A 26,369-nucleotide genomic window follows, 5' to 3' on the forward strand; every position below is an offset into this window, starting at 1 on the left:
CCCGTACTTCCTGTTTTAGAATCAGCTATAAAGGCTAGGCATTCAGATTTAAGTGTGATGGCTTTGTTTTATGGAACCCCCAAATTTGCCTTTGTCCCTTGGGAACTTGCCTTTGGGGAAGCCTCAGCCTGATCCTTTTCTTAGACTGAAAAATAAACCTTAAAGTACCCAATGATCTCAGTTTAGATAGAATTAGTAGATATAATAGAAGCTTTAGAGATAGAAGTTTCTCCCAGGTAGTCCAGCCTCTGGCTGAAATCCTCCTTCCCTTGACTCCATTATAAGCCAATCAGTTCTCCTTCCTGTCCTTTATTTCCCCAAATTGTATATAGGACCCCAAGTTCTTCAGTTCATTGGAAAAATCCCCTTACAAGGGGCATTTCCCCCAGAGATTCCCAGAGCTTGTCTCTGTGTGGTATTTTGTGCATGACTCTGTGTGGTGGCCTTTAGAGCATTGTTTCCTTGTCCTGATTAAAGACTTGTTCTTTCTAACTGATGTGGGACCCTAGGTTTACCTGGCACCCCCAAATTATAAAAGTATTTCAAACCAAACTGTAAGCAGGAAATTTCCTTTGCTTCCTTTCATTCTTGTTAAGGCTAAAGAGACAGTAACCCTGGAACTTCAAAGGCTAATGACAAGAAAGTCTCTTGAGAGAATTATCCTCCTAGATCCCTCCTAGATTCTCCCTGAGGTTTCAAGAGAGACACAGAGATATACCTCCCGGCTATGCTTTGATACCCTTTAGTTGTACCTAAGACATCTATTTGTCCCCTAAACTATGAGGGTCACTCCCTATGTCTTCAGGACATAAGACACTGCTCTGATCCCGGCTGGATGACCAATCCCTCCTCCCACTTGTACCCAGGAGTGCATACCCTCCTCAAGTCAGGTATCACCTGTGTTAAAGTGTATAAAGACCTCAGAATTGATCTCCTTTAGGAGGCAGCTTTCCAGCTATGCTGTCCTCCCAGCCAAATTCAACATGAATTCCAAATTATTAAATTTCTCTTTATTTCTAAGCTTAATTTTGGAGTCTTGCATTCTTGCAAAGACCTCAAGCTCCCCACAACATAACTACTTGGGTAGTTCTGTGACTTTCAAGGTTGACAAGTGGCTTTCCCAGTATCACGCAGCTAAGAAATGTCTGTGGCTAGATTTGAACCACTAGTTTTAAATTTACCCAATGTGTTTATTCCATAATATTATGTATTATCATAGTATTTTGTACTTTCTTACTATGCGCTCCAAGATAATTAATTGGCTCCCTAATCCCCAACCCCCAAATCACAATAATTGGGTGGGGTCCGGGATGCTGAGCCATTGGACTCATTTAACTTTGTATTTCTCCTATGCCTGAGCAAAGGGCAGTACGCACAGTAGGTGCTTAATGGAGGCTTTCTTCTCTGCACAGGTAATTCCATCTGCTCTGGGTGTTGCACTGTTTGGGGCTCTTTAGGACGGTTTCTCGTCTTTTCCTTGGCCTCCCTGGAGCTGGGACGGAGAGGAAGGTACCGAGGTCTGCAGAGACTGCTGGGATTGACACAATCGACGAGGGGGTTGGGGAGGGGAGGGGAGAGAACAGCCCGGAGCCAAGCTCTGCGCCAATGTCTGTTCCTTTGGATAAATAATCAGCCATTGTCTTAAAAGCGGCTTCCAAATGAACTGAGGGTTGGCAGAACAAGACAGGGAGGAAAAGTCCCAATGGAAGGGGCAGGCCCAGACAAGCTGGAACATGCTTCCAGCCACCAGTGAATGGGGGAATGGCGCTGGGGTGCGTCCCCACCCCCTCTCTGCCTGCCAGTTGTGGGCTTCAAAGAGCCCGGGGCCAGGGGCTGTCAGAACAGAGCTGAGTACTCTGAAATCTTCTGTTTGCATAAATTCATAATTAAATACAGTTGTGTGAAGGGGGAGGGCAGCACTTTCCCTGGTGGAGTAATAGAGCCCTCGGTGTTGTGCGTGCAAGTGGATGTGTGAACGTGTTTGGGGGACAGCCTGGCACGGCTTGGCACGACTTAAAGCTAGAAGGGACCTTAGACCCTATTTAGTCCAATCTCCCTCTCCACCCCCCCCCTTTTTTTTTCTAGAGGAAGAAAGAGAGACTCAGAGAACCGAATAACTTGCTGAAGATGACCCAGTGAGTCAGCAGCCGCTTGCTTCCATTTTGGGGGGGCCATGGAAACACATGAAGTCCACGGGTGCATTTATGCATGTCTTTATACAGATGAGATCTTTTTTGGTCACTGGTCTGCAGGGAATGGTCCCAGACTTTGGGATTCTGTTCCAAGGTGGAAGGAGAGAATCTCCGATTTGCCTCAGTGGAAGCTGGGAAAGTGCTGATAGATTGCAGCTGCTGTGGCCCCAGCACTGAGTGAGGGATTTGCACCCCTCCTCCCCGCCCCTCTCCTTTCACCTCTCTCCTCCTTCCTCCCCTCTCCCCCTTGGAGGCTTTCTCAGCTGCTGCTGGAGTCCGGGAGTTAGCCCTTAGTCCACATTCCCAGACATTCTTTTCACTTCAGGATAGATCTAATAATAACAACAGAAATAACAATAGTAGTTGATAGTTTCTGTACCGTTTAACGTTTACAAGGCACTTTACATAAATTACCTCTTTTGATTCCTATCTCCAATCGTTACAACTCAAAGCCAAATCCACTGATCCCTTTCTAGGAGAGTCTTAGTATATTGGTAGACTAAGTCTGGTATATTGGCTGCTCAAGGTCTTGTCCCAACATGGCTCAAAAATCTCTTGCTGAAGTTAACCTATTAGTTTTCCATCTTGACCAACTTTTGGCATTCAGTTTCTTTTTTCCGATAGATAAAATTTTACTTCCCTTTACTACATGCATCCATAATGAAGCCTTTGGAGCATGCCAAGATCCTTCTGGCAGTGGGGGCCAGAGTGGCCACATTACACATCAATTAAACATTATTGATATATTTTATTTTTATATCACCTACATTTCCCAATGTACCTCCCTTTGCCAAAGAGGCATCCCTTTGAACAAAGGCTTAAAAAAAAAAAAGCCAGTTCAGCAAAACCAACTACATATCCAGTATTCCATACCCATAGGTCCCCATTTCTTCAGAGAGGAGTGAGAGGATGCCTTCCCATAGTTCTTTGTGGCCAAGCTTCGTCATTATTATTTTACAGCAGTCAATTTGGGTTCTTTTATTGTTATTTTTTCCCTACTAACATTGTTGTAGTCTTTTGGTACATTGTTTTCTCCACTTGTGCTTACTTCATTTTGTGTGAATTTATACAGATCTTCCCATGATTTTCTCTTATTCACTGCTTCTAACAGCATCTTCCACTCACTTTCCAAGTTCAAAAGAGACTCTATTTGCCAAAGAACTCAGAAGCTGTATAAGTAGCATTTGCTTTCTCAAAGAGGAGTTATTTTGAAAGCTACAATATTTTGGTCTTTCGTTATTTTATGGTTTTTCTAAGAATTGATTTATAGCTTCATTTGACTGAGTCTAGGCACTTTTAGTCATTTAGTCAGCTCTTTAAGACAGTTTAGAAAAATAGTTATTGAGTATGAGCTATGTTAACCAAAAAAAAAAAAAAAAAAGAAGAAGAAGAAACAAATCTTGTGCACACACACACACTCTTTTCTCTTAATGCTAGCCTGTTTCCAATCTGATTCGGGAGGAAGCTAGTTTAGTGGAGGACCCTGATTGTGGGCTCTATCAACAGACTCATTCTTGTTATATTTATTTCACAGAACCCACGACTTTAATTCCAAGGAAATGAAATATTAGAAACCATATCGATTTACTCCAGATGCTGGTTTTCTTCCTTTCCAAGGAGTTCCTAGTCCTATACAGAAATGAATTTGGCCATTTTTTATTTCCCATTCTTTGGGAAAGACCAGGTCATAGAGGAAAGAGCCCTGGGCCAGGAGTCTGCAGACCTGGGTTTTCGCCTTGGTCCTGCCACTAACCCAGATGTTAGGTAATACTCTTTTCTTGGTTTCATTTCCTTCACCAGAAATGGTTGGACTATTATTCTCTAAAGCTCCTTCTTAGATGGCATAATGGTTAGAACACTAGACTAAGAGGCAGGATGACTGGGTCCTCACTGTCTTCACAATTATCTACATGACATACATCAAGATTCTCCAGACTCCATGAACCACAATGAGCCTCTGATTTAGTGGAAGCACCTTTCTTTTAAGTCTTATTGCCCCTATTGTAGATGTCTTCTCAGTTACCAAAGAGAGGGACAGCCACAACTATCACAGCTGGGCTGCCCCATCATTATTTGTCTTTATGGTCACAATCTGAGAATCCTTAGTTCAACTTTCTGTCTTGGAGATCCCAAACCGCACAGTGATCATCATCTCAACAATTATATTCATTGAAAGAATGCTGCCATAAAAGACACGATGAGTAGGATGTACATTTCCAGAGAACTGTGCTGGAGGAGTATTTTTGCATATATTTCCATTGTGGCCACTATGGTCAGTTGCAAGCAAAATTAATACTTGTTTATAAAACACTGTAAATCCTTAGGGCAAAACCTTTTCAGCACATTATTATAAATTTCATAAATCCTATTTTTCTATTTTAGATAATATGTAACACAGTTGCTAATATCAAGAACTATCCAGTTTGTAAACCTAATTTTCAAAATGCCAGGTTTAAAAAAATTTTTTTTTATTAAATGTTGAGAAAAAAAGTCAGAAAGACTCATCTTCCTGAGTTCAAATCTGGTCTCAGACACTAGCTGTGTGACTCTGGACAACTCACATAATCCTATTGACCTCAGTTTCTTCATCTGTCAAATGAGGTGGCAAAGAAAATGGCAAATTACTCTGGTAGCTTTTCCAAGAAAACTCCAAATGGGGTCATGACTGAAATGACCGAACAACAGCAAAGACCTTTCTAGAGGTGATAATTTATGTTTTATGTTCTAAAGACCTTTCTAGAGGTGATAATTTATGTTTTATGTTCTAAGGTTCCTTTTAGCACTCACATTTATGTTTCATGATTTTGGGATTATTTCTAGCTGTGACGCTGTGTCTTTTACTGTAAAGGCCCTTCCAGCACTGATACTCTGGGATTCTCTTTCTCTGGTCTTGTCATGAAATTGGTGATGGAAGTTAGTTCTGTATGGAATATGACCAGGAAAAGAATGGTGTGTGTGTGTGTGTGTGTGTGTATGTGTGTGTGTGTGTGTGTGTGTGTGTGTGTGTATGAATTTTGCAGGTTGACCTGGGTTTCCGGTTGAATTATTTTGAATTTTGAGGTGATGAGAACCTTGTCTATACTACTTGCATTTCCTTGTTTTCTTTTCCCTGGGGCAGGGGGAAAAGGATCGGGTCTAGTTTTTTCTAATGATTACAAAATAAACTTCCCAACAATTGGACCTGTCCAAAAGTAGAATGGGAATTCAGATTAGAGGAGAGAGGGTTTCGGTAGGGTATGACATTGGATGGATAATGATTGTATTTGAAAGGTCATCCTGTTGGAAGACTGATAAAATGTGTTCTTTTTGGCCTCAGAGGGTTGAATTTAGAACTAAAAGCAATTGGTAGAAGCCTCAAATGCACATTTTGGTAAGGAAAAATTCCTAACAATTTGTTGTTCAGTCATTTTTTTGGTCATGTCTGACTCTTTGTGACCCCATTTGTGGTTTTATTTTTTAATGTTTTTCTTTTCTTTTTTTAATTACATGTAGAAAGAAATTTTAAAATTTATTATTTTTAATGTTTCATTTTTCAGTTTACATGTAGAAATAATTTTTTTGACAATTGCTTTTTGACATTTTAAAATTTAGATTTTCTTCTCTCTCCTCTCCCTCTCTCTTTGAGGTGGTAATAGTTTAGTATAGGTTAGATCCATACTTTCATGCAATACCTATTTCCATATTGCTTATATCATGATAGAAGACACAGATCACACATACAATAGAAATTTCATGTAGGATATGTAGCGGAAAATGGTTATGTTTGGATCTGTACTCAGATTCCAATAGTATCTTCTTTGGTTATGGATAGCATTTTTTTCATGAGTCCCTTGTGGTTGGTTATCTTGGAGGCTTGCTTTGTTGATAATGATTTAGTCTTTTATAGCTGTTCATCATGTAATATTTCTGTTACTCTATGTATTATTTTCTTAGTTCTGCTCACTTAACTTTGTATCAATTCATATAAGTCTTTCCAGGTTTTTCTGAACTCATCTTGTTCATTATTCTTTATAGGCCAATAGAATTATCTTACAATCATTTATCACAACTCATTATTCAATTCCCAAGTGATGGACAACCTCTCAGTTTCCAGTTGTTTGCCACTACAGAAAGAACTGCTAAAAATGTTTTGGTACAGATAGGTCTTTTTCTCTTATCTCTGATCTCTTTGGGATACAGACCCAGTATTGCTGGGTCAGGGTATGTATTTCTGGCCCTTTGAGCCTAGTTCTGTATTGTTATCCAGAATAATTGTATCAGTTCACAGTTCCGCCAACAGTGTATTAGTGTCCCAATTTTCCCACATCTCCAACATTTATCATTTTCCATTTTGGTCATGATAACCAATCTGGTAGGTGCAAAGTAGTATTTAAGGATTGTTTAATTTTGTATTTACCTAATCAATTGTGATTTTGGGGCATTTTTTCATATGTGTATGGATAGTTTTAAATTCTTCCTCTGAGAACTGCCTGTTCATATCCTTTGACCATTTCTCAGTTGGGGAACATTTGGGGTTTTCTTGGCAAAGAGTGGCTTGCCATTTCATTTTACAGATGACAAAACTGAGACCTACAGAATTAAGTAATTTGACATAGAGGGTCATAGAGCTAGGAAGTGTCTGAGGCAAGATTTGAATTTATGAAAATGGGTTTTCCTAACTCTAGGCCTGGCTCTTTATCCACTATGCCACCTACCTGGTCTCCTAACAATTAGAGGGAATCCAGAAGTAGAATGGACTTTTTTGAAAGATAATGAGGTTCTTATCCGGAAATTTTCAGATGGATAATCAAGTATCAGTGATGTTATAAGGGGGATTCCTGCTTACAGTCCCCTCCTGATCTAAGTCTGAGAGTCTTGGATTTTATGAGAGGATGGTTGAAGAATATCACTATGGAAAATATCAGAATACTGCCTTCACCAAAACAATATGGAAATGTTGAGGGGATGGACTACACCATGCTTGATTGGGACTCCAAGAAAACCAGAGACTCCTGGTCAAGAGGAAATTATGCGAGGCCCATAGCCCTATAACTTCCTAGGATATCACAAGGAGTTTATGAACAAGCAAATACAAGATCAAGTAGATTTATCCATACTTCTAATTGCCTTCTCCTGGCCCATTGTTCTAAACCTTGTTTATTCTCTTTTCCCTTGTGAATCAGCACTGGAAAATACATTCTTGTGGTTTAGCATATGCTGGGAGGCAATGGTGAGATGGGAAAAGAAGGAAGTAGGAATAGGAACTAGGCACCAAAATATAGTCATAGCTCAGAATAAGGGGGAAATTAATTACAGATCCAGGCAGCAGATTTTTAAAATCAGAATGTTGAGTAGCCTCAGGGGCCAGCTATTTCCAATAGGCTCAGAGCCTCCAGTTGGAAGTATAATGAACATGGCAGATTTAGAAAGCAGTGGCAACTCTGAGGCTGAGGGCAAAGATTCTCTGGGTTGACTCCAATAGAAACTGATGCTCTATTAAATTGATTCAAATTGGGGAAGCCTAAGACCCGAGATGGGATCCTTTTTGAGAAGCGCAGATTCTTACAATTCCTAACAAACTTTAAAAGTTCCCAGAAGAGGCCTCGTAATAGGCTAGGCTAGTTAATTTGGAAAGACTAATTTCTAAGTGACTTGCAGGTTGATGAATGTTTTTAATGCCTCTAACTCTTTGTGACCCCCGTTAGAGAATTTCTTGGCAAAGATCCTGGAGTGGCTTGCTACTTCCTTCTCCAGTGCATTTGACAGATAAGGAAATTGAGGCAAACAAGGTTAAGAGATTTTCCCAGGGTCACACAGCTAGTGTCTGAGGTCAGATATGAAGTCAGGAAAAGTGAATGCTCATGACTCTAGGCCAGTGATTCCCAAACTTTTTTGGCCTACCGCCCCCTTTCCAGAAAAAATATTGCTTAGCACCCCCTGTCACATACTATTACCGCCCCCTTACAGTTATTCACTGCCCCCACATACACCTGTGGCCATCACCACTCCCCTGGATCACTGCAGTACCCACAAGGGGGCGGTGGCACCCACTTTGGGAATCACTACTCTAGGCACTCTTATTGCACCACCTAATTGCCAGTTCTAGCAAACTATCAATTTAATTGTAAAGGGTCTGTAGTCTGCTTGAGTTGGATTTCGGTCTGCTACATGGGTGAAACCAATCAATCAATAAATTAAAAAACATTTTTATTACACACCTATTTTGTACAGGCACAAGCACTAAGTTCTAGAGATACAAAAGAAAAAGTAAATAGTTCTCATCTTCATGATGCTTATATTCTACTGGGGGAGCAGTAACTACAGATATTAGTGTAACCCAGGGCTCAAGCTGTTTGCTTAAGGGTCTCCTCATTGGTGGAGATTGATTATTAAATGCTTCCATGCATAGAAGGGTAGAGTTGGTGAGAATTTGGGAGAGACGATATCTTGGTATTTTGACTTTCAGCTTCCAGTGAGAAAATATAAGGTTCCAGAATCTCTTCAGGAAGGTTTCTGAAGGGGGAGAAAGACTCTGGAAAGAAGCCCACATGCTTTTCTACATGGAAGGCATCTTACAGGAGGTGGCATTTGACATATTGAAGTATAAGTATTAATTTATGATACTAAAATGTCAAGATTCTAGATTCTATGATGCCTGTCCCGTGGTTTTGACAGAAAAAGGTTATGATTTTAAGATATCAAGATTCTGTGATTCAAAGTATAACAGACTACCTTGACTCTCATTGTCTAGAAAGCCAGGTAGGTGAGATTTTATCCTTCTTCCTTTTCTAACCAGGTTTCTCAGATATCCTTAAGGGGCTTGGGTTGTGTCTAGGTTTTCTGCAAATGACTCCAGCCCCAACTGATGGTGCTGTCCTAAATGTAGGGGATGGTTCCTTTCATCCAAGTTCCATTTAGCCAATAATAGATTTGATGCAGAAATATTTACTTCAGAAGGTTTAATCACAAATATACAAACATACTCCTCCCCAATACATGGGAGGCATAATCCTCCCTGCCAGCACCATCTCAATCTCGGGGCGGGGGGGGGGGGGGAAGGCAGATTAGGTCCATAGTTTTCCTTGGTTTCTATAGAATGTAGTCTTAGTTCCAAAATCCCACACTCCTGCCTCAAGCTCAGAGTCTTCTCAGGGCTTCCATGCCAGCCTGGGCCCCCCTGTCTGTAATCCTGTCGCTAAGGGCTCCATGGCTCTAACCTCTTTTCTTGGAGGATCACCTCCAGCATCTGAAACTGAGGACAAGCAAAGTAGAAACAAACATTTCCAAATTCATTTTCTCATAACTAGGGTAAAAGAGAGGATACAGAAGAAGAAAGCTGTTCTGCTTTATGGAGTCCATGCTGTGGATCAGCTAGAATCTTCATGATCTAGTCACAGAAGATAAGAGATGCCCTAAACCAAGAAGCAGGAAAGGGAACAGCTTAGTCTTTCGAGTTTTAAAGATGCAGTCAACCAACAAAATGAAGCTTGACCTATGTGGTAGGAGAAGAAGAAGCTTCCATATTAGGCAATCTAGACATGCTCCAGAGGACCCTCAAAGGTGAATTGGGAATGCTTGGGTTATAGGAGAAACCAGATTCTCAGATTTTAAAATACTGAAATTTTGTGATGGCGATCCATTTGATGCCAGATGATTTGGTGAAAAATCTACTAATAACTACTTAGCAGTGTCTTCCCCAATTTCTTGGCAGGCACTGGGCTAGGATGCAATGGGATCTATCCCAATATTTCCACCTTTTCTCATGAATAGGTCCCCTGCGGTTGGCAGAAATGGGGTAATTCTCTCTGATCTGGAAGGTAGCAACTAGCATGCCAGCCCAAGGCTGAACCTGTGGACGCCATTAGCTTTAGCTATCAGCAATGGGGCATAGCTCAGGGGAGAAGAAAGTAGAATAAATAAAGATAAAAATTCCCAGCCTTCTCTCTCTGGTGCTCTCTCATTATCTCAGCCCTTCCCAGAGATGATCAATAAACAATTTGCATAGGTTTCCCTCTCTCCTCTCCTATTTTTAAAATCAATATTTAATGGGGGGCAGTGGGGCCCTTTTGATGGTTCTCGTCCTTCTGTGCCCTCTTTTAATATGACAGAGACAGAGACCCCAGCAGGTGCTCAGGTGTAGAGGTCAGGTCTCCATTCGGAACCTTCGGGAATGGAAGGCCTGGATAATGCGTGCAGCTGGCCTGGATGAGGGCAGGCGGGAGCTGGGGAGTGTGGTGATGAATTTTAACGATCTAGGAAGACAAATGAGCCTGAGCTGCCATGCAATTAGTGGGCTGTGGAAAGATGTGTTGGGTCTAAATGAGGGACATGATCTGCTCTTCGCCCGCAGTGGGGAGGCTGCCCTCCCTCTGAAGGCTGTAATGAGCGAGGGAGATGAGATCCCAAACAGGTTGACAGAACAATTAAGGGAAGGGAGGAAGGGGAGGAAATTCAAAATGTGGTAAACCATCAAGGGCATAGATAGGTGGTCAGAGATGGAAATCTGGGAGGTGCCCCAGTCCTTAGGAGGGCTTCTCATTTGACACACGGGCCTCTTAAAAATGCCCAGTTGCTTTGGTATTAAAGAGTGGGGCAAGATCAAAAACTTTCCCCTGTAGTTAGGAGAAGGAGAAGAAAACTCGAGAATATCAACCCAGGGAGAGAAGATAAGCATTAAAAAAAATTAAGTGATTGTTAAAAAGGCTGCAAAAAATATAAATAAATAAAAAGGCTGGACTTAGAATCAAGGCAATTGGGTTCATATTCTAGCTCTGACACTTGTTCATTCTGACCTTGGGCAAGTCACTTAACTTTTAAGACCTCAAGTTTTTTCATCTGTGAGTTGGAGATAATAATTATTATATTATTTGTATTTACAAGATTATTGTGAGGAACATGTTTTGCTCTCCTTAAAATACTTTAGAACTACAAGTTATCATCATCATCATCATCATCATCATCATCATCATCATCATCATCATCTGTTCCATGGGTTACCATCTTTTTTTTTTTTAATAAACAAAGGAACAATTTTTTATTCTTCCAGTCTTCTTGTATGGCTTCAAGAAACAGAATGCTGCAGTCTCTGAAGAATTATGTCATCCAAAGGGCAGTGAAGAAGTGCATGGTGGGTATAATCTGTCTATAACACATTGTTAAAAAAAGAACTTATGCAGAAGAAACAGTGTGATGGATGTCTTCAAAGAAATGTATGATTGAAAAAGAAGTTGGGCCAGTCTCATGGGGAGAGTGAGAGATGAATGACTGATGGATAGCTCTTACACTCTGTAAAAGTCTTTTTCCCCCTGTATTCAGGGTCCAGTGCCACAGCTGAGGAAGGTGACTGATCCCGATTTGTTATGCAATTGGCATTCATTGCTTAATTAATAAATATACTCAGATGCTCAAATCTTTCTTCCTTCAAGTCATCATTTCATCTTTCACTCACTATACCTTGTGATGTCAAGAGAATATTAGGTAGGTCCCCAGCATTCAGCAAGATCTCTAGCACATTGGATGGATTCTGAATGGTGAGCTAAAGGGAAGACATGGCTGTAACAACACAAGATGGACAGGTGTGGGTGGGCCGCTATCTTTATCCTTGGAGGTGATACCCAAATCAATGAGATTATAGATCCTTTGGAATATTAAAATATTATTTTTCTTACTATTTTTACTGTGTTGGGATAACTGACTTCATCTGATTATAAAGGACAAAGACCTTCTCTAAACATCAAGGATGATTGATCAGATAGGAGGAAATATGCTGAAATAAATGTTTAAATTTATTACCTGACAAATATTTCCTTCTTTCCTACTCTATAGGACAGTGGTGTTGAACTCAAAATGAAGTGTGTCCACCAAACTATACATAAGGATGTATGGTCTGCATATTGACTTAGTTTTGAAATGTAATATTTTGTTATATTACATTAATTTTTTTATTAAATATTTCCCAGTTACATTTTAATCTGAGTTGGGCCACATTCACAAATGTTGGCTATGTGTATATCCTGTATGTATGTATGCCTGACATCTCTTACATGGAGGACTCTATAGTTCAGTGGTTCCAAAACTTTTTTGGCCTATCGCCCCCTTTCCAGAAAAAATATTACTTAGTGCCCCCTGGAAATTATGAAACTATTTATTGAACTCAGAATAGAATATCATACAAAAAAAAAAAGTGTGGCCATCACCACATCCCCGGATCACTGCAGCACCCACCAGGGGGCGGTAGCGCCCACTTTGGGAATCACTACTATAGTTGATGCTTGGGTGGTGGGGAAGGTGAGGTAGACAGTGAAGATAAGGAACTCACATTCTGTGGGGGCTGGGACAGAACACATACATGGATGGCTTCTTCAGATACTTTAAAAGGTCTGGGATTTTATCAGTACAGCTATTGCCTTCACAAATGCTTATTGTGATTCCTACATTAATTAGTAGACAATTAGTTCTTCAGGCATTGATGCAGCCAAAAAAATTTATCTCCTAGTGGACAGTTCCTGTGTGTTTCTGCACATTATTGGGTTAGTCCTTTGTGTATGTGTGTGTGTGTGCATGTGTGTGTGTGTGTGTGTGTGTGTGTGTATGTGAGAGAGAAGAGAAAGTGGGTTGATTTATTTATAATGAGTATTAAATATTCAGTTTCTATTCAACAAACATTTCATTGGACAATAAATATTTGTTGAATGAAAGAATGAATAAAAATTATTGAGTATCATTTGTTTTCCTTCCTTCCTTCCTTCCTTCCTTCCTTCCTTCCTTCCTTCCTTCCTTCCTTCCTTCCTTCCTTCCTTCTTTCTTTCTTTCTCTGTCTCTCTTTGCCTCACCCATCCATACAGGAAAAAAACCAAGTGGATGAAAAATGCTTATTGACTGGATTAGGATGTACAGTTGTATAGACAAACCAAAGCTAATAGACTTCTATTAGCACATTTGCTTAGGATTAGTACTGCGGAGATTGGTCAGTTGGACTAATAATTTTAGAGGAGGCAAATGGAATCAATTGCTGTGGGAAATTCTGCAGCACTTTTAATTACCCCAGCCTTCTCTCTAATTTTTTTTTGTTAACCATCAATATTTTTCTGATATACCATATGGCTAGGAGTTATAGAATATTATAGTTTCCAAAGACTTAAATTTGTAGGTCTCCTGGAGAGCAATGGAGAAATGTTTGAATAGGGGGCAATGTTCTACTGGCAAAGGTACAGGAACATTAGCCTTGACCACCACACCTTTCCTGCCTTGTCTTGAAGCCTTCAAGTCATCTTCGAAAACAAAGGATGAACAAAACTAAGGTGCAGAAAGAAGGGCAGTTATGGGAAGGCAGAGTTGGGGGTTTTATTGTGAATTATTTCTTTGCTCTACTGTGAGTGGCAGTACTTCAGTGTTTGTGTTTAGAATGGCATTTTCTTTTTGGGATTCTAGACTGACAGGTTGATTTAAGAGGGCCTGGTGTCTGAGGAGCTTTCCCCTTTGTTGCTTCCTCAAATCTTTTCCTTCTGAATTTTGAATCCTAATAAGTCTGTCGGAAGAGTGGGGCTGGGGTATCAGTTGTGGGGCAGCTTTCCTGAGCAAGCTTTGGATTTGCCCCCATCTAAATTATCAGCCTTCTGGACCCTTTATCATGGTGAGGATGCCTTGGCTTCTGTCTCCAGGGCCTGGATCCACTTTGTTTTGAAAATAAATACCCATGAAAGCCAAATTAATGCATCAAGTTAATTTCCTGCTTTCCTAGCCTCAGGCTGATTAGCACAAATTACATTTCACGGTCTTTGGCCTGGGTTCAGCTAAGGCCCTTAGATCAGCCTCTCTTTGGGCCAGAGAGTAATCCATGGTGGAGTGTGGAAAGAACATTGTGTTTGGAATGAGGGGACATGGATTCAAGTCCTCTTTTGTCACTTATAAACTACATGAGCTTGGGTGGGTTGATTTCCCCTTTGTGCCTCAGTTTTCTTTTTTTTATTTGATGAGTGATTAGGAGAAGGGAATCAGGGAATGGTTAATCTCCTACTATGTGTGGGGCACCATGCTAGGTGCTTTACAAATATTGGATTTAATCTTCACAACATTATAAGCTAGGTTCCATTATTATATCTATTTTACAGTTGGAGAAACTAAAACAGAGGTTAAATGACTTGCGCAGGGTCACAGACTAGTATCTGAGACAGGATTTGAATTCAAGTCTTCCTGACTCCAGGCTCTATCTGCCTTGATAGGAATATAACATGTTGAGAGTACTGTCTGAAATCAGAGAACGTGGTTTTAGAATCTGACACTGGGTAAGTCACTAACCTTCCTGAGTCTCAGTCTCATTTGTAAAATGATGGCAGGTAGATTAGTTAGCCTCTAAAGTCCCTTTGAGTTTTATATCCATGAAGCTAAGGCCCAGAGGGTTTAAAGTGATTTGTCTAAGGTCACAGAGATAATAAAGAAGGGAACAAGCATTGGAATCCAAGTCCTCTGGCTCCCAATGCGATATTTTTCTACAGCGCCATGATACCTCAGCATCATTATAAATATTATTGTTGTTACCAGATTATTAGTTTCACCTGTGTACTCCTAGGGCCATGATGGGGAACCTATGGCACATGTGCCAAAGATGGCATGTGGAGGCTCAGGCCCCTGGCTTGGCTAGCTGGGAGGTTGGCCCTGCTTCCAAATGTAGCTGGTGGGGCATTCTACCCTCCTTCCACTGTTGCAGGGGTTGAGCCCCAGCTGGGCTGAGTGTGGCTGAGTTTGCTCAGCCCCTAGCCTTGGCTGCTCCCCTCCACTCCATCCCCCATCCCACCCCAAGGCTCCTGGGAGCTAAGCAGTGGAGGCAGCCACTCCCCTCAGGATGGTGATAGATTCTTTTGCCCTGCAAAAGGTACAAACTACTTTTAGTTTTTGTGGACCCTTTATGGGGTAAATAGAACAGGTAACAATTCTGCTTTTGTAAGCAAAGAATTGATTGTGTCCAGGCCCTCCAGATTGCATTGACCCTAATTAATATAACTCTCTGAACAAATCTAGAGCTGAGCCCCATTCACCAAGCCCTAAGGGAATGTGCTAATTAGATCCTCCCTGATCCTTCAAAGGAGGATGGAGAAATCACATAGCCAGCCCAAACAGAGGGATCGAACCAGCTAACACCTCTATGGGGACTCCCATCAAGCCATCCTATCCACCCCCACTGCTGTAAAACTGGAAGGGCAGAATACATGGACTCATGTCTCTCTCATTAAACCCTTTATCCCCCCAGAAACAGGTAGTGGTCTTCTCCTGGATTTTGAACTATGTGCACACAGCTACCTGGGCAGATAATTCCCTAATTCAATTAGCAGCAGCCAAAGCTAGTCCTCAAAGTGAAGAAAATCTCTGGCCCTTAGCTTGTGGTCTCCATGCCTCGAAGGCCTATCAAGTGCCAGAGGCTTCCAGGAAATTTGCATCCACTCCAGTTCTAGTTGTAGCCTTTCACTTTGACTATCCCCAGGCCCATTGGTTTAAGTGCTTGATAAGGGTTGGGTCACTGACCCTTTTCCTTTTAATATGACTCATGCACTGTGTGGAAATTGCATTAGGAACCCTGTTACCTCCAGGAAAGGAATGATGATGTATTCCTCTAATTGTATATACTGGTATCCTCTATGGCCATGGGGCATGAATTGGGGGGGAGGGCAGGTACTGGCACTCAGTCTGGGGGTGGGGTGGTGTATGGCAGGGAGTCCCTAAAAAGTTCCAAAAAGTTCCCCATCCTAGGGTCTTGAACAGGTGCTTAATTGTTTCTTGAACTGAATTTGATCATTCAAGTCCCAACTTAGATGCTAGCTTTTCCACGAAGCCCTGATTTTCCTGATGAGAACCTTCAAACCACTGTGTGTCTCTTGATCTCTCCAAAAAAACACCAGGTTTAGGAGGGTCTCCCTTTCCTAAGTAACTCTTTTCTCCAGAGAGAAGGCCTCATTTTTTTCATCTTTTCCAGGGTTGATGCTAACTTCCATTCCTTGATCATAGACTTAGAACTAGAAAATAATCTTTAAGGTTGCTAAATTCAGCCTCCTTATTTTTCAGATGAGGAAATCTGAAGCACTGAAATGTTAAATGACAAGCCTAAGATCACACAATTAGTAAGTATCAGAGGTGGGATTTGAACTCAGATTTTCCTGATTCCAGGTCCAACATTCTATTCACTATTTTGTATTGTCACTTTTTCTCCTCATCCCCTCTGCACTACCTTCTGTATGAGTGGAGAAGGTTTCTAGCTTTTGATTGAGTGAAGAAGGGTCCTTACTGTGAGCTCACTTAGTTCTGTCCTTTAGGGCTAAGAATCAAGAGAAAGTAAACCAAAACCAAAAAGAAAAAAACCCCAAAAAACAAAAACCCTATCAGTCAGATATTTTGCTATCTGTACTGTAGATTGGCAGAATAGTGATTTGGAGAGCACATCAGGAGCCAATTGTTCCTTCCTTCCTTTGAATCCTAGTGTTTGGGAGGCTCTGAAGGAAGGTGTGGGAGAGAAGAGGCATTAGGGTACCTATCAAACTGAAGGTCTATGGACCCTTGTCCTGACCTTTGTATGCCTTTGAAGCCAGGACACCCCACCAGCAGGAAATGGAATCTCTTCCATTTGAAGGGTCTTAGGAAGATTCTGAAGCTCACCTGGCAAGATAAGATACTGGACTTGAGATCCATTCTTGAGCTGAATTGCCAAGCATTTAGACTGTCCTGCAACAAGCTCCGCTCTGACTGGCTGGCCATGTTATTCAAATGCCAAATGTACGTTTGCCTGAAAGACAATTTTATGGAGAACTTATACAAGGCAAACACTCACACCGAGGTTAGAAGTGATACAAGGACATTCTCATGGTTTCTCTTAAGAACTTTGGTATCGATCATGAGACATGGGAGACACTAGCACAGGGATGACCAGTATGGTGTGCCTGCATCAAAGAAGGTGGTGTGCTCTTTGAGCAAAGTAAGATTTCAATAGCTTGAAAGAACTGTGAGAGGAACAAATTTAGGTATCTCCATCCCAAATGACCAGATGACTATTTGTGCCTGCCCTGTGGTTGAGCCTTCTGAGCTTGCGTTGGTCTGATCAGCCATAGTCAGACTCACTGTATATTGACTGACATGGTGATGCCATTTTGATCCTCTTCTTTGATTAAGAAGGACAACCACTAACCAACTGGTTCTGTTCCTTATGCCTGTATGACCCAGAGTGAGTCATTTTCACTCATCCTCAGTTAGGTCATATGTAAAGTAAAGGTGCTGAATTAGATAACTTTGGAGGCCATGACCTCATATATCATCTAATTCACCCCCCCCCCCTCATTTTAGAGACAAAGAAACTGAGGTAAAGTAATGTGACTATGGTTATGCAGGTAATAAATAGTAGGTCTGGGATTTGAACTCAGACTTTCAAACGCCTATATTTTAATCTTTCTGAAATATAGTTTTTCTTCTTCTAAAATTAGAGGTGGTAACATTTGAACTATTTAAATTTCAAGGTTTTATGAGATCAGAGAAGCTGTATTTATTAAGCCATCAAGTGTGAGGTCATTATTATTTTTGTAATAGTATTTATTAGTATCAGTTTCAATATTGGAATTAGATAGCTCTTCCTGTTAGGAAGGTCCTAATGGCCCTGAAATGTGTTTTCCTGTTGTATCTTCTTCCTGGTGGTCTGAGGGGGAGAAAAGTGCCACCAGGAGGAAGCTAAGTGGCACACTGGGTTTGCAGTTAGGAAGTCCTGAGTTCAGATCTGACCTTAGACATTTATTTTGTGACCCTAGGCAAGCTGCTTAATCTGTTTGCCTTGGAGGTTGGTAGTGAATAGAGCATTGGGCCTAGAGTCAGGAAGACCTGAATTCAGATCTGGCCTCAGACATTTACTAACTAGGGCAAGTCACTTAATCTACGCCTGCCTCAGATTCCTCATCTGTAAAATGGGGATGATAATGATACCTACCTCCCAGGGTTGTTGTGAGGATTAAATGAGATATTTGTAAAAGTGCTTGACACAGTGCCATATTGGAGATACTATGTGAATGCTATTATTATTATTATTATTATTATTATTAGCAACTTGTATAGAAAGTTATAGAAAGTAGTGCTTGAGTTGAGCTCTGGCTGCATAAAAGGTTTAGATATGATGCAGTCACTGCTGTGAAGGAGCTCACGGTTGAGACAGAGATTAAACAAAAAAAGCAAATAAAATATGTAATGGGGGCAATGAGAGGAACCAACCCCTTGTTCCAGAGCTGGGTCTGCACTCTGGCATCTTGCTGAAATAGATATACTTCATTATGCTGGGATGATGTGGGAGTTTCTGATTGGTCAGTCTCTGGGTCCCCATAAGTTAGGGGTTGTACTGAAGATGATAGCCAAGTCCCACTAGAGAGCATGGAAGAAAGGGCTCAGGACCCCACTCCCTACACATAACACACAATAAAAACTGCTAAACACACATGGATTGGACCTTTCACTGGTAAGGTGAATGGACAAGGAAATGATTCATTGTGGTCAATCTTTCTCTGCAACTCTGTTTTAGAATTTCCTAGAGCCCCGAAGGCTCCTGTGACAAGCCCATAGCCATTTATCCGCTATGTAGCAGAGCTGGGATCTGAACACAGATCTTCTGACTCTGGCGTTGGGTCTCCTCGTACAATACCAAGCTGCCTCTTCAATCGCCCTTGGCAGGTATATTGGACGAGTACACAGTAGAGCACTCTGAAAGCAGTCATCGTGTAGTCTTCTTAGACCTTACTCAAGGCTTCTCATCCCCCTTTGGTGTCCACCTTTCACCCAACTCTCACCTCTGGCTCCAAGAAGCTGTGGCATGCACAGCAGCCACACTTTGGTGAACCAGCTCAGCAGATGGGTTAAACCAGACTGAGGGTATTCAGCATTCCTTGAACCTATCACTGAGTTAGTGTGGGGATGTCTACCCCAAGCATGTGAAGACTTCCCTTGGCAGTAATGGGCAGATGAGAACAATTTATTCCAACAGTCATAAGAAGGCTGAAGCAGGTGCTGTGGAGCCCTAGACTTTGGTCAGAGATGGCAGATACCAAGGCCATCCACAGCATCACGAGGCATTCTGACTTTTGTCTTGTCTCTGTGCTCTGGAGGACTCCAGAAAAGAGTGGGGCTGGTGACTTTGTGCTGGTGCTGGTGACTCTGCCTCACTTAAATCAGCGTCAAGAAATCATCCCGTGATGTCTTCGGTCCTCTTTGAAAATGAAGATGAATGACAAAGCCCCATCTTGTATTTTGCCATTCAGTGATGCTGGCCTACTTGCTTTTCCTTAAATAAGATACTCTATCTCCCAACTTCAAACATTTTCGCTCTCTGTCTGCCATACCTGGAACTCTCTCTTTCCTAATCTCTAAATCCTGGCTGCCCTGCCTTCATTCAGGTCTCAGTATATCTCCCTTTTGCAAGGGACCTTTTCTGATCCCTCTTAATTCTTTTTTTTTAACCCTTGCCATCTGTCTTAGAATAAGAACTGTCAGTCCTAAGGCAGAAGTACAGTAAGGCTAGGCAGTGGGGTGGGGTTAAGTGACTTGTCCAGGATCATAGAGCTAGGAAGTGTCTGAGGCCAGATCTGAACCCAAGTTTTGCCATCTCTAGGACTGAGCCACCTAGCTTCCCTAATCCCTTTTTATTCTACTACCTTACCTCTGAGACTCTCCCATTTATCCCACCTGTGTCTCATTTGGACATAATTGTATGCAAGTCCTCTCCTCATTAGGCTATGAGCAGGGATTGGTTTTTGCCTTTCTTTCCATCTACCTCAGTGGTTCCCAAACTTTTTTGGCCTACCGTCCCCTTTCCAGAAAAAATATTACTTAGCGCCCCCTGGAAATTATGAAACTAGTTATTGAACTCAGAATAGAATGTAATACAAAAAAAAAGTGTGGCCATCATCGCTTCCCTGGATCACTGCAGCACCCACCAGGGGGCAGTGGTGCCCACTTTGGGAATCACTGATCTACAGTGTTTAGTGCAGGACTTGGCATGTAGTAGGTGCTTAATAAATGCTAGTTTACTGGCTGAATGACATAGGAAGAAAATCAGTAAAAAGGCTTGGTAATTCTCAGGAGGAAAAATATGTGAAAAGAAAGACAACAATAAACTCCTCAACCCTATACAAATGCACATAGTTCAGGTCATAAACAGGATGATCTAGAGATCTTAATGCAAGGAAATAAATTTGACCTCATATATATCTGAAACTTGGTGGGATGGGATTTATGGTTCTAATGTGGCTCAGGAAGTAATACCTTATTCAAAAGGAACATAACAGATAAAAAGGAAAGTGAAGTAATGTCTACTCAGAATATATAATGCATGACTGTCTACAATTGGTACCTCTGCTTTCTCTTCTCTCACAATCTTCTTAACCCCTTATGGTCTGGCTTTTGACCTTTCTCATTCCCCTGAAACGGCTCTTTCCAAATCTTATGGATTTTCTCAAACCTCATTCTCCTTGACCTCTCTGCAGCCTTTGATACTGTTGATTATCTTTTTTTAACCCTTTCCTTCTGTCTTAGAATCCATACTGTGTATTGGTTCCAAGGCATAAGAGTGGTAAGGACTAGGCAATGGGGGGTTAAGTGACTTGCCCAGGATCACACAGTGAGGAAGTATTTGAATCCAGAACATCTCCAGGTCTGGATTTCTATCCACTGAGCCACCTAGCTGCCTTGATTATCCTTTTCTTGATTCTCTTTCCTCCCTTGGTTACCCTGACAATGTTTTCTGGTTTTCCTCCTACCTATCAGATCACTCCTCAGTTTCCTTTGCTGGATCTTGCTCTAGATCACATCTTCTAACCATAAGTGTCCCTTAGGGTTCTTTCTGTCCCCTACCTTCTTCTTTATATACTATCACTCCCATGGACTTGGTTATTTGCTCTAAGTTGATTCTTCTCAAATCTACCTATCCAGCTCCAGTCTCTCTGCTGATTTCCAATCTCACATCTACAACTGCCTTCTAGACATCTTGAATTGAATGTCCAGTAGACATCTTAAACTCAAGATGTCCATAACCAAACTCAATATCTTCCCCCCAAAACACTACCTTCCCAGCCCTCCTTCCCCCAGGGACAGCAGCAGCTTCCCAGTCCCTCCGGCTTACAACCCAGGAGACTCCTGAACTCCTCACTAGCTCTCTCTGTCCTATGTCTAATGTGTTGCCAAGGCCTCTCGAATGTATATCTCCTTCTCTCCTCCGACATTAGCACCATTCTAGTGCTGGCCCTCACCACCTCATGCCCGAACTGTTGTAATATCCTGCTGCTGGGTCTGCCTGCTTCCAGTCTCTCTTCCTTCCCGTCCCTCCATTCACCCATCTGAGTGATTTTCCTAAAATACAGATCTGACCATATCGCACTACTACCCAATAAACTTCCAGTGGCTTCCCATTTCCCTTAGGATGAATTACAAAATCCTTTGCTTAGCATTCAAAGCCCTTCATAACCTCGTCCCCTCCCAACTTTCTAGACTTCTTATACTTTACTTGCCATCAGTGACCCTAGCTTCCATGAACAAGAAACTCCATATCTTGGCTTTGGGCATTTTCTCTGGCTATCTCCCTCGCTTACTCTCTTCTGCCTATTGCTTCCTTTAAGTCCCAACTAAAATCCTACTTTCTACAGGAAGCCTTCCTCAGTCCCTCTAACTCCAATGGTCATTCCTCTGTTAATTGCATCCTGAATATACCTTGCTTGTATATATTAGTTTGCTTGTTGTCTGTCCCATTAGACTGTAAGCTCCTTGAGGATGTGGATGGTCTTTTACCCCTTTTTATGTCCCCAGCATTTAGCACAGTGCCGGGCATATAGTTGGCACTTATTAAATATTTCTTGACAGACTGTATCATCTGAGGACCGACTAAATGAATTACAGTCGTTGAATATAATGGCACATTACCATATAGAAAAAATTATTTCTAGAAAGAACAGAGAATCATGGGAAGTCTTAAATGAAGTGATGTAGAATTAAGCAAGCAGAATCAGAAAAATAATGTGTTCAGAATATGTTGACTACATAAGTGGAAATAACAATAAAACAGAGGAGAAATTGAATCCCCTGAAAACATAATAACTGTGTTTAGCCCAGGAGGAGAGTTGAGAAAATGTACCTCCCTCCCTTCTTTGCAGAAGTAGAGGATTATGGAGGCAGACTGTCTTATGTATTGTCAGACATGGCCAATGTGATGGTTAGCTAGGCTGAGCTGTTTTTTTCTTTTTCCTTTAAAATCTTGCTTACAGAGGATGGCTTGCTAGATGAAAGGGAGTTGAAGGATATATTTGGAAATGAATGTAATGTAAAAACAAAAGTTATGACTGTAAGGAAAATGATATTTTTTAAAGAATAATATCTATTAATATATGGAACAGAAAAATCAGTAAGTATGCAGGTGGAGAACATCTGAGTGAAATTAAGGGAAGAAGTATTTATTTAAAGTGACTATTATGTGCCAGGTGCTATGCTAAACACTTTACAAGTATTATCTCATTTGATTTTCACAGAAATTCTGGAAGGTAAGTGCTATTATTAGCCCTTTTTTCCACTAAGAAAACAGGCAGATAGAAGTTGAATGACTTCCCCAGGGTCACACAGCTAGTAATTATCTGAGCTCAGGTCTTCCTGACTGTAGAGCCAGTGCCCTGTGTACTGTGTCACCTAACTGCCTCCAGGCAGGTCAATGAAACTCAGTGGAGGAAGAATCAGAAATGATACAGGGAGCAGCTGGGTGGCTCAATAGATAGAGAGCCAGGCTTAGAGACAGGGATATCCTGGGTTCCGATCTGGCCTCAGACACTTCCTAGCTGTGTGACCCTGAGCAAGTCACTTAACCCCCATTGCCTAGCCTTTACTGCTCTTCTGCCTTGAAATAAACACACAGTATTGTGATTCCAAGGCAGAAGGTAAGGGTTAAAAAAAAAAAAAAGATTATATTGTTTTGGAAATACAGAACAGGCTACTTGGACATAATAGGAAATGGCCGATGAATTTGGGATGATGAGATTTTAAGCCTTATGGGGAGGCATGAGAGAGAAGAGATAGCAAATGTCAACAATTCATGAATCTACTATAATTGTCTCTTCTAAGAGCAGAACAACCTTCAGGGGAACATTATCCAGGAAGGGTCAGAGAAAGAAGTGACTAGTAGTGATGGTTTGTGACTCCATGCTAAGGAAGCTAGAAGTGCCTATATGTCTATGTGACAGTGACATCTAAGGGCTTTGATAGTGGAAGTGTGGCAGGAATCCTTAAAAAGTTGGCTGACTATCACCTAACCCTGTTGATTTACCCAGGCTAATTCCTGCTAGAAGGAATCTGGACAAAACTGTTAAGGGTAATGAAAGGTAATGAAGTCTTAAGTGAGATTCTGAAGAGTATAGGGGTATAAGTGGTGTTTTTTTTTTTTTTCTATCACTGATGATGATCGAAGGCAAGAACTTCGGAAAAAGAGAGAGAGAGAGAGAGAGAGAGAGAGAGAGAGAGAGAGAGAGAGAGAGAGAGAGAGAGAGAGAGAGAGAGAGAGAGTTTTGAGAAGTGACCAGTTGGCCAAAAATAACTGGGAAAGAAATTTCAAGTCCTAGACCATGCTTTGGACTGGGTTGGAATATAACTACTAAAGACTGGTAAAAATATTTTTGCATGGAGTCTCACAAATCTAATCTAAAAGGTTTTAAACTGAAAAGGAAAGGGAAAGAAGAAATTACTGTAACATATCCACCAAGATAGGGGCCAGAGGGAGAAGCTTTAGCAAAGGAAGCAGAATAGTACTAGAGGTGCCTAGAGATCCAAATGCTAGAGTACCCAAAATGAGCTACCACAAAGGCCATATCTTCAGATGTCACTGCACAAAACCACAAAAAAAGAAGAAAAACTAGAGAGTCTAATGTGAGGAAGCAAATTTGACCTTGTAGGTCATTGTCACTTGATGGGTCACTGAGACTTGATGAGATGGAACCTGTGCTGGAAGTATGGTTCTGGAAAGGTTAAAGAATGGGTCAGATTAGATTAGATTCGATTCAGCAAAAAGGGGAGAGGGTAACAGAGCATTATACAGCAATATTATTATTACTAGTAATGATTATCATTAACTAGATATCATTGCTAGTAATGATAATAACAACTGACCGATATAAGATGAATTAATGTGGAGAAATTCAGGCACCATATAGGGAAAGCATGGTGGAGAGCATTTTGGTAAAACTCAGTTGAGGCCAAATCAGAGGTGACAGTATCCTCAAAGAAGACTACAGACCACCTGGCCAGAATAAAGAAATTGATGAGAAGTTCAGTAAACATATCACAGGGCTGGAAGAGACATGTGATATAATAGTGACAAGAGACTTCATTATCTATATTTCTGTGAGAGCTCTTTCTTTGCCAGAAATACAATCTAATATATTCTTGGCTTAAGTTAATGATAATTTTGTTATTGACGAAGAAAATACCATCCTTCAAAGTGTGGAGTAAGCAACAATCTGCACCCAATTCCTACCAACAAGGAGGAATTAATTGATGAAGTCAAAATGAGACCTATATGGGAAATGACTTCTTCCTCTTAGAGTTTGTGATTGAAGGGAGAAAAGTGGGGCATGTTCTGCCAGAAAATTTCAAAGATTTCAGAAAAAGAACAAATTCGATCCTGAGGAATAAAATTCTTGTGGGAGGTGTTAACTCAGTAGGGATGGGAAACTGAAGAATAAAATTTTGAAAACAAAAAGGGGAACAACTCTAATGCAGCTGTCCAAAAAAATCACTATGGCTACACAGGGACTCCCATTTACTAATATATTTTAAAAAGGACATGTACTGCTAAATCAACTATGGTATAGAAATGCAATGGAACGTTATTTGTAGTAAAAATGAGATAGATGAGGAATTCAAGATAGACGTGGGAAAATATGCATGAAATGATTTGGGGAGGAATAAGCAAAACTGAAATAGCAATACCTCCAATGTAAATGAAGAGATCACTATAAAGAAGAATGAAAAGCTATATATGTCCTACCTAAGATTACACAAGCCTGCTACATAGTCAAGACGGTATTAGAATCTGGCTACTCCATTTCACAGATCCAATGCTCTTCTTATTATTCTGAGATAACTATATCCCCCAAACTGGACTAGGATTAGGCTTGAGGCTGGCCTCCAGAATGAGTTCTGACTCCTCCAAGAAAAGTGCCTTGTGAGTATTTGTGACTTTTAGCAAAAGCAAAAACATTTTTTCTCCTCCCTCAATGAATCTGTTGACTTTTTTTTGGCTATGAGTCAGTGAGCCTGCCCTTCACTGTCTCATTCTTATGGGCAGAGAAATCAGATTTAAAAAAAAAAGATATTGTCATTTTGGACAATTCAGTGTTAGAATGATGGGAGGAGGATGGGGATAGAATTCAGGATTCCTGGGTTTGATGTCATCATTTGCTAGTTATATGATTATGGATAAGTCATATAACCTGGGTGAGCCTTCCCTATCTTTATCAATAAAATAGGAGTGTTAATATTTGTACTCCTTACTTTACAGGGTTGTTATAAGAATCAAATGAAACATACTATTATATGTAAAGGGAATTGTAACCCCATTGGTCACCCAAGAATGTTCCTTCCTGAAGCCAAGAGAATTTCAGGGGTTCTAATGGGGATTTGGCTTCCAATCGTGAATAAGTTCAGATTTTCTTCTCCTGAGTTATTTTTTCACATCTGGTAATTTTAAGGCATCATTCAGCAAATTTACTTCTGAGGATCATGCAGAAGGTGCTTGGAGAGAGAAAGAAGATGGGAAATAGGCAGGGGCTATTTCAGCCAGGAAACTGGATTTTGCTTTGATGAAACTACAGAGAATTTCAGTGAAGTATTTCTGGGGAAGGATGAAATGAATTTCTGGTAGCTAAGCAGTAGAGAGAGTGGCAGGCAGAGAGCGATAGCCAGACTAATCGGTCTCACCCCATTTTAAGACCTTCTAGCATGGAAAAGCATCAGGTGAAATCGAGGTTAATGTTTTCATTAAAGTCTGAATAGATTTTCATTCACCGAAGGAAAACAAGGAATGATGTGGCTATGGAGAATTTAGGTGAGGAATGTTTCCTGAGTTGGGTATGGATATCAGGCTTGTTGAAGACAAAAGGGAGGCAGGGCCATGCAGTGTGAAAGACTCCATCCATCTTTGGTATCAAAAGGACTGGG

Source organism: Gracilinanus agilis, chromosome 2, assembly GCF_016433145.1.
Source record: "Gracilinanus agilis isolate LMUSP501 chromosome 2, AgileGrace, whole genome shotgun sequence".
Taxonomy (NCBI): Eukaryota; Metazoa; Chordata; class Mammalia; order Didelphimorphia; family Didelphidae; genus Gracilinanus; species Gracilinanus agilis.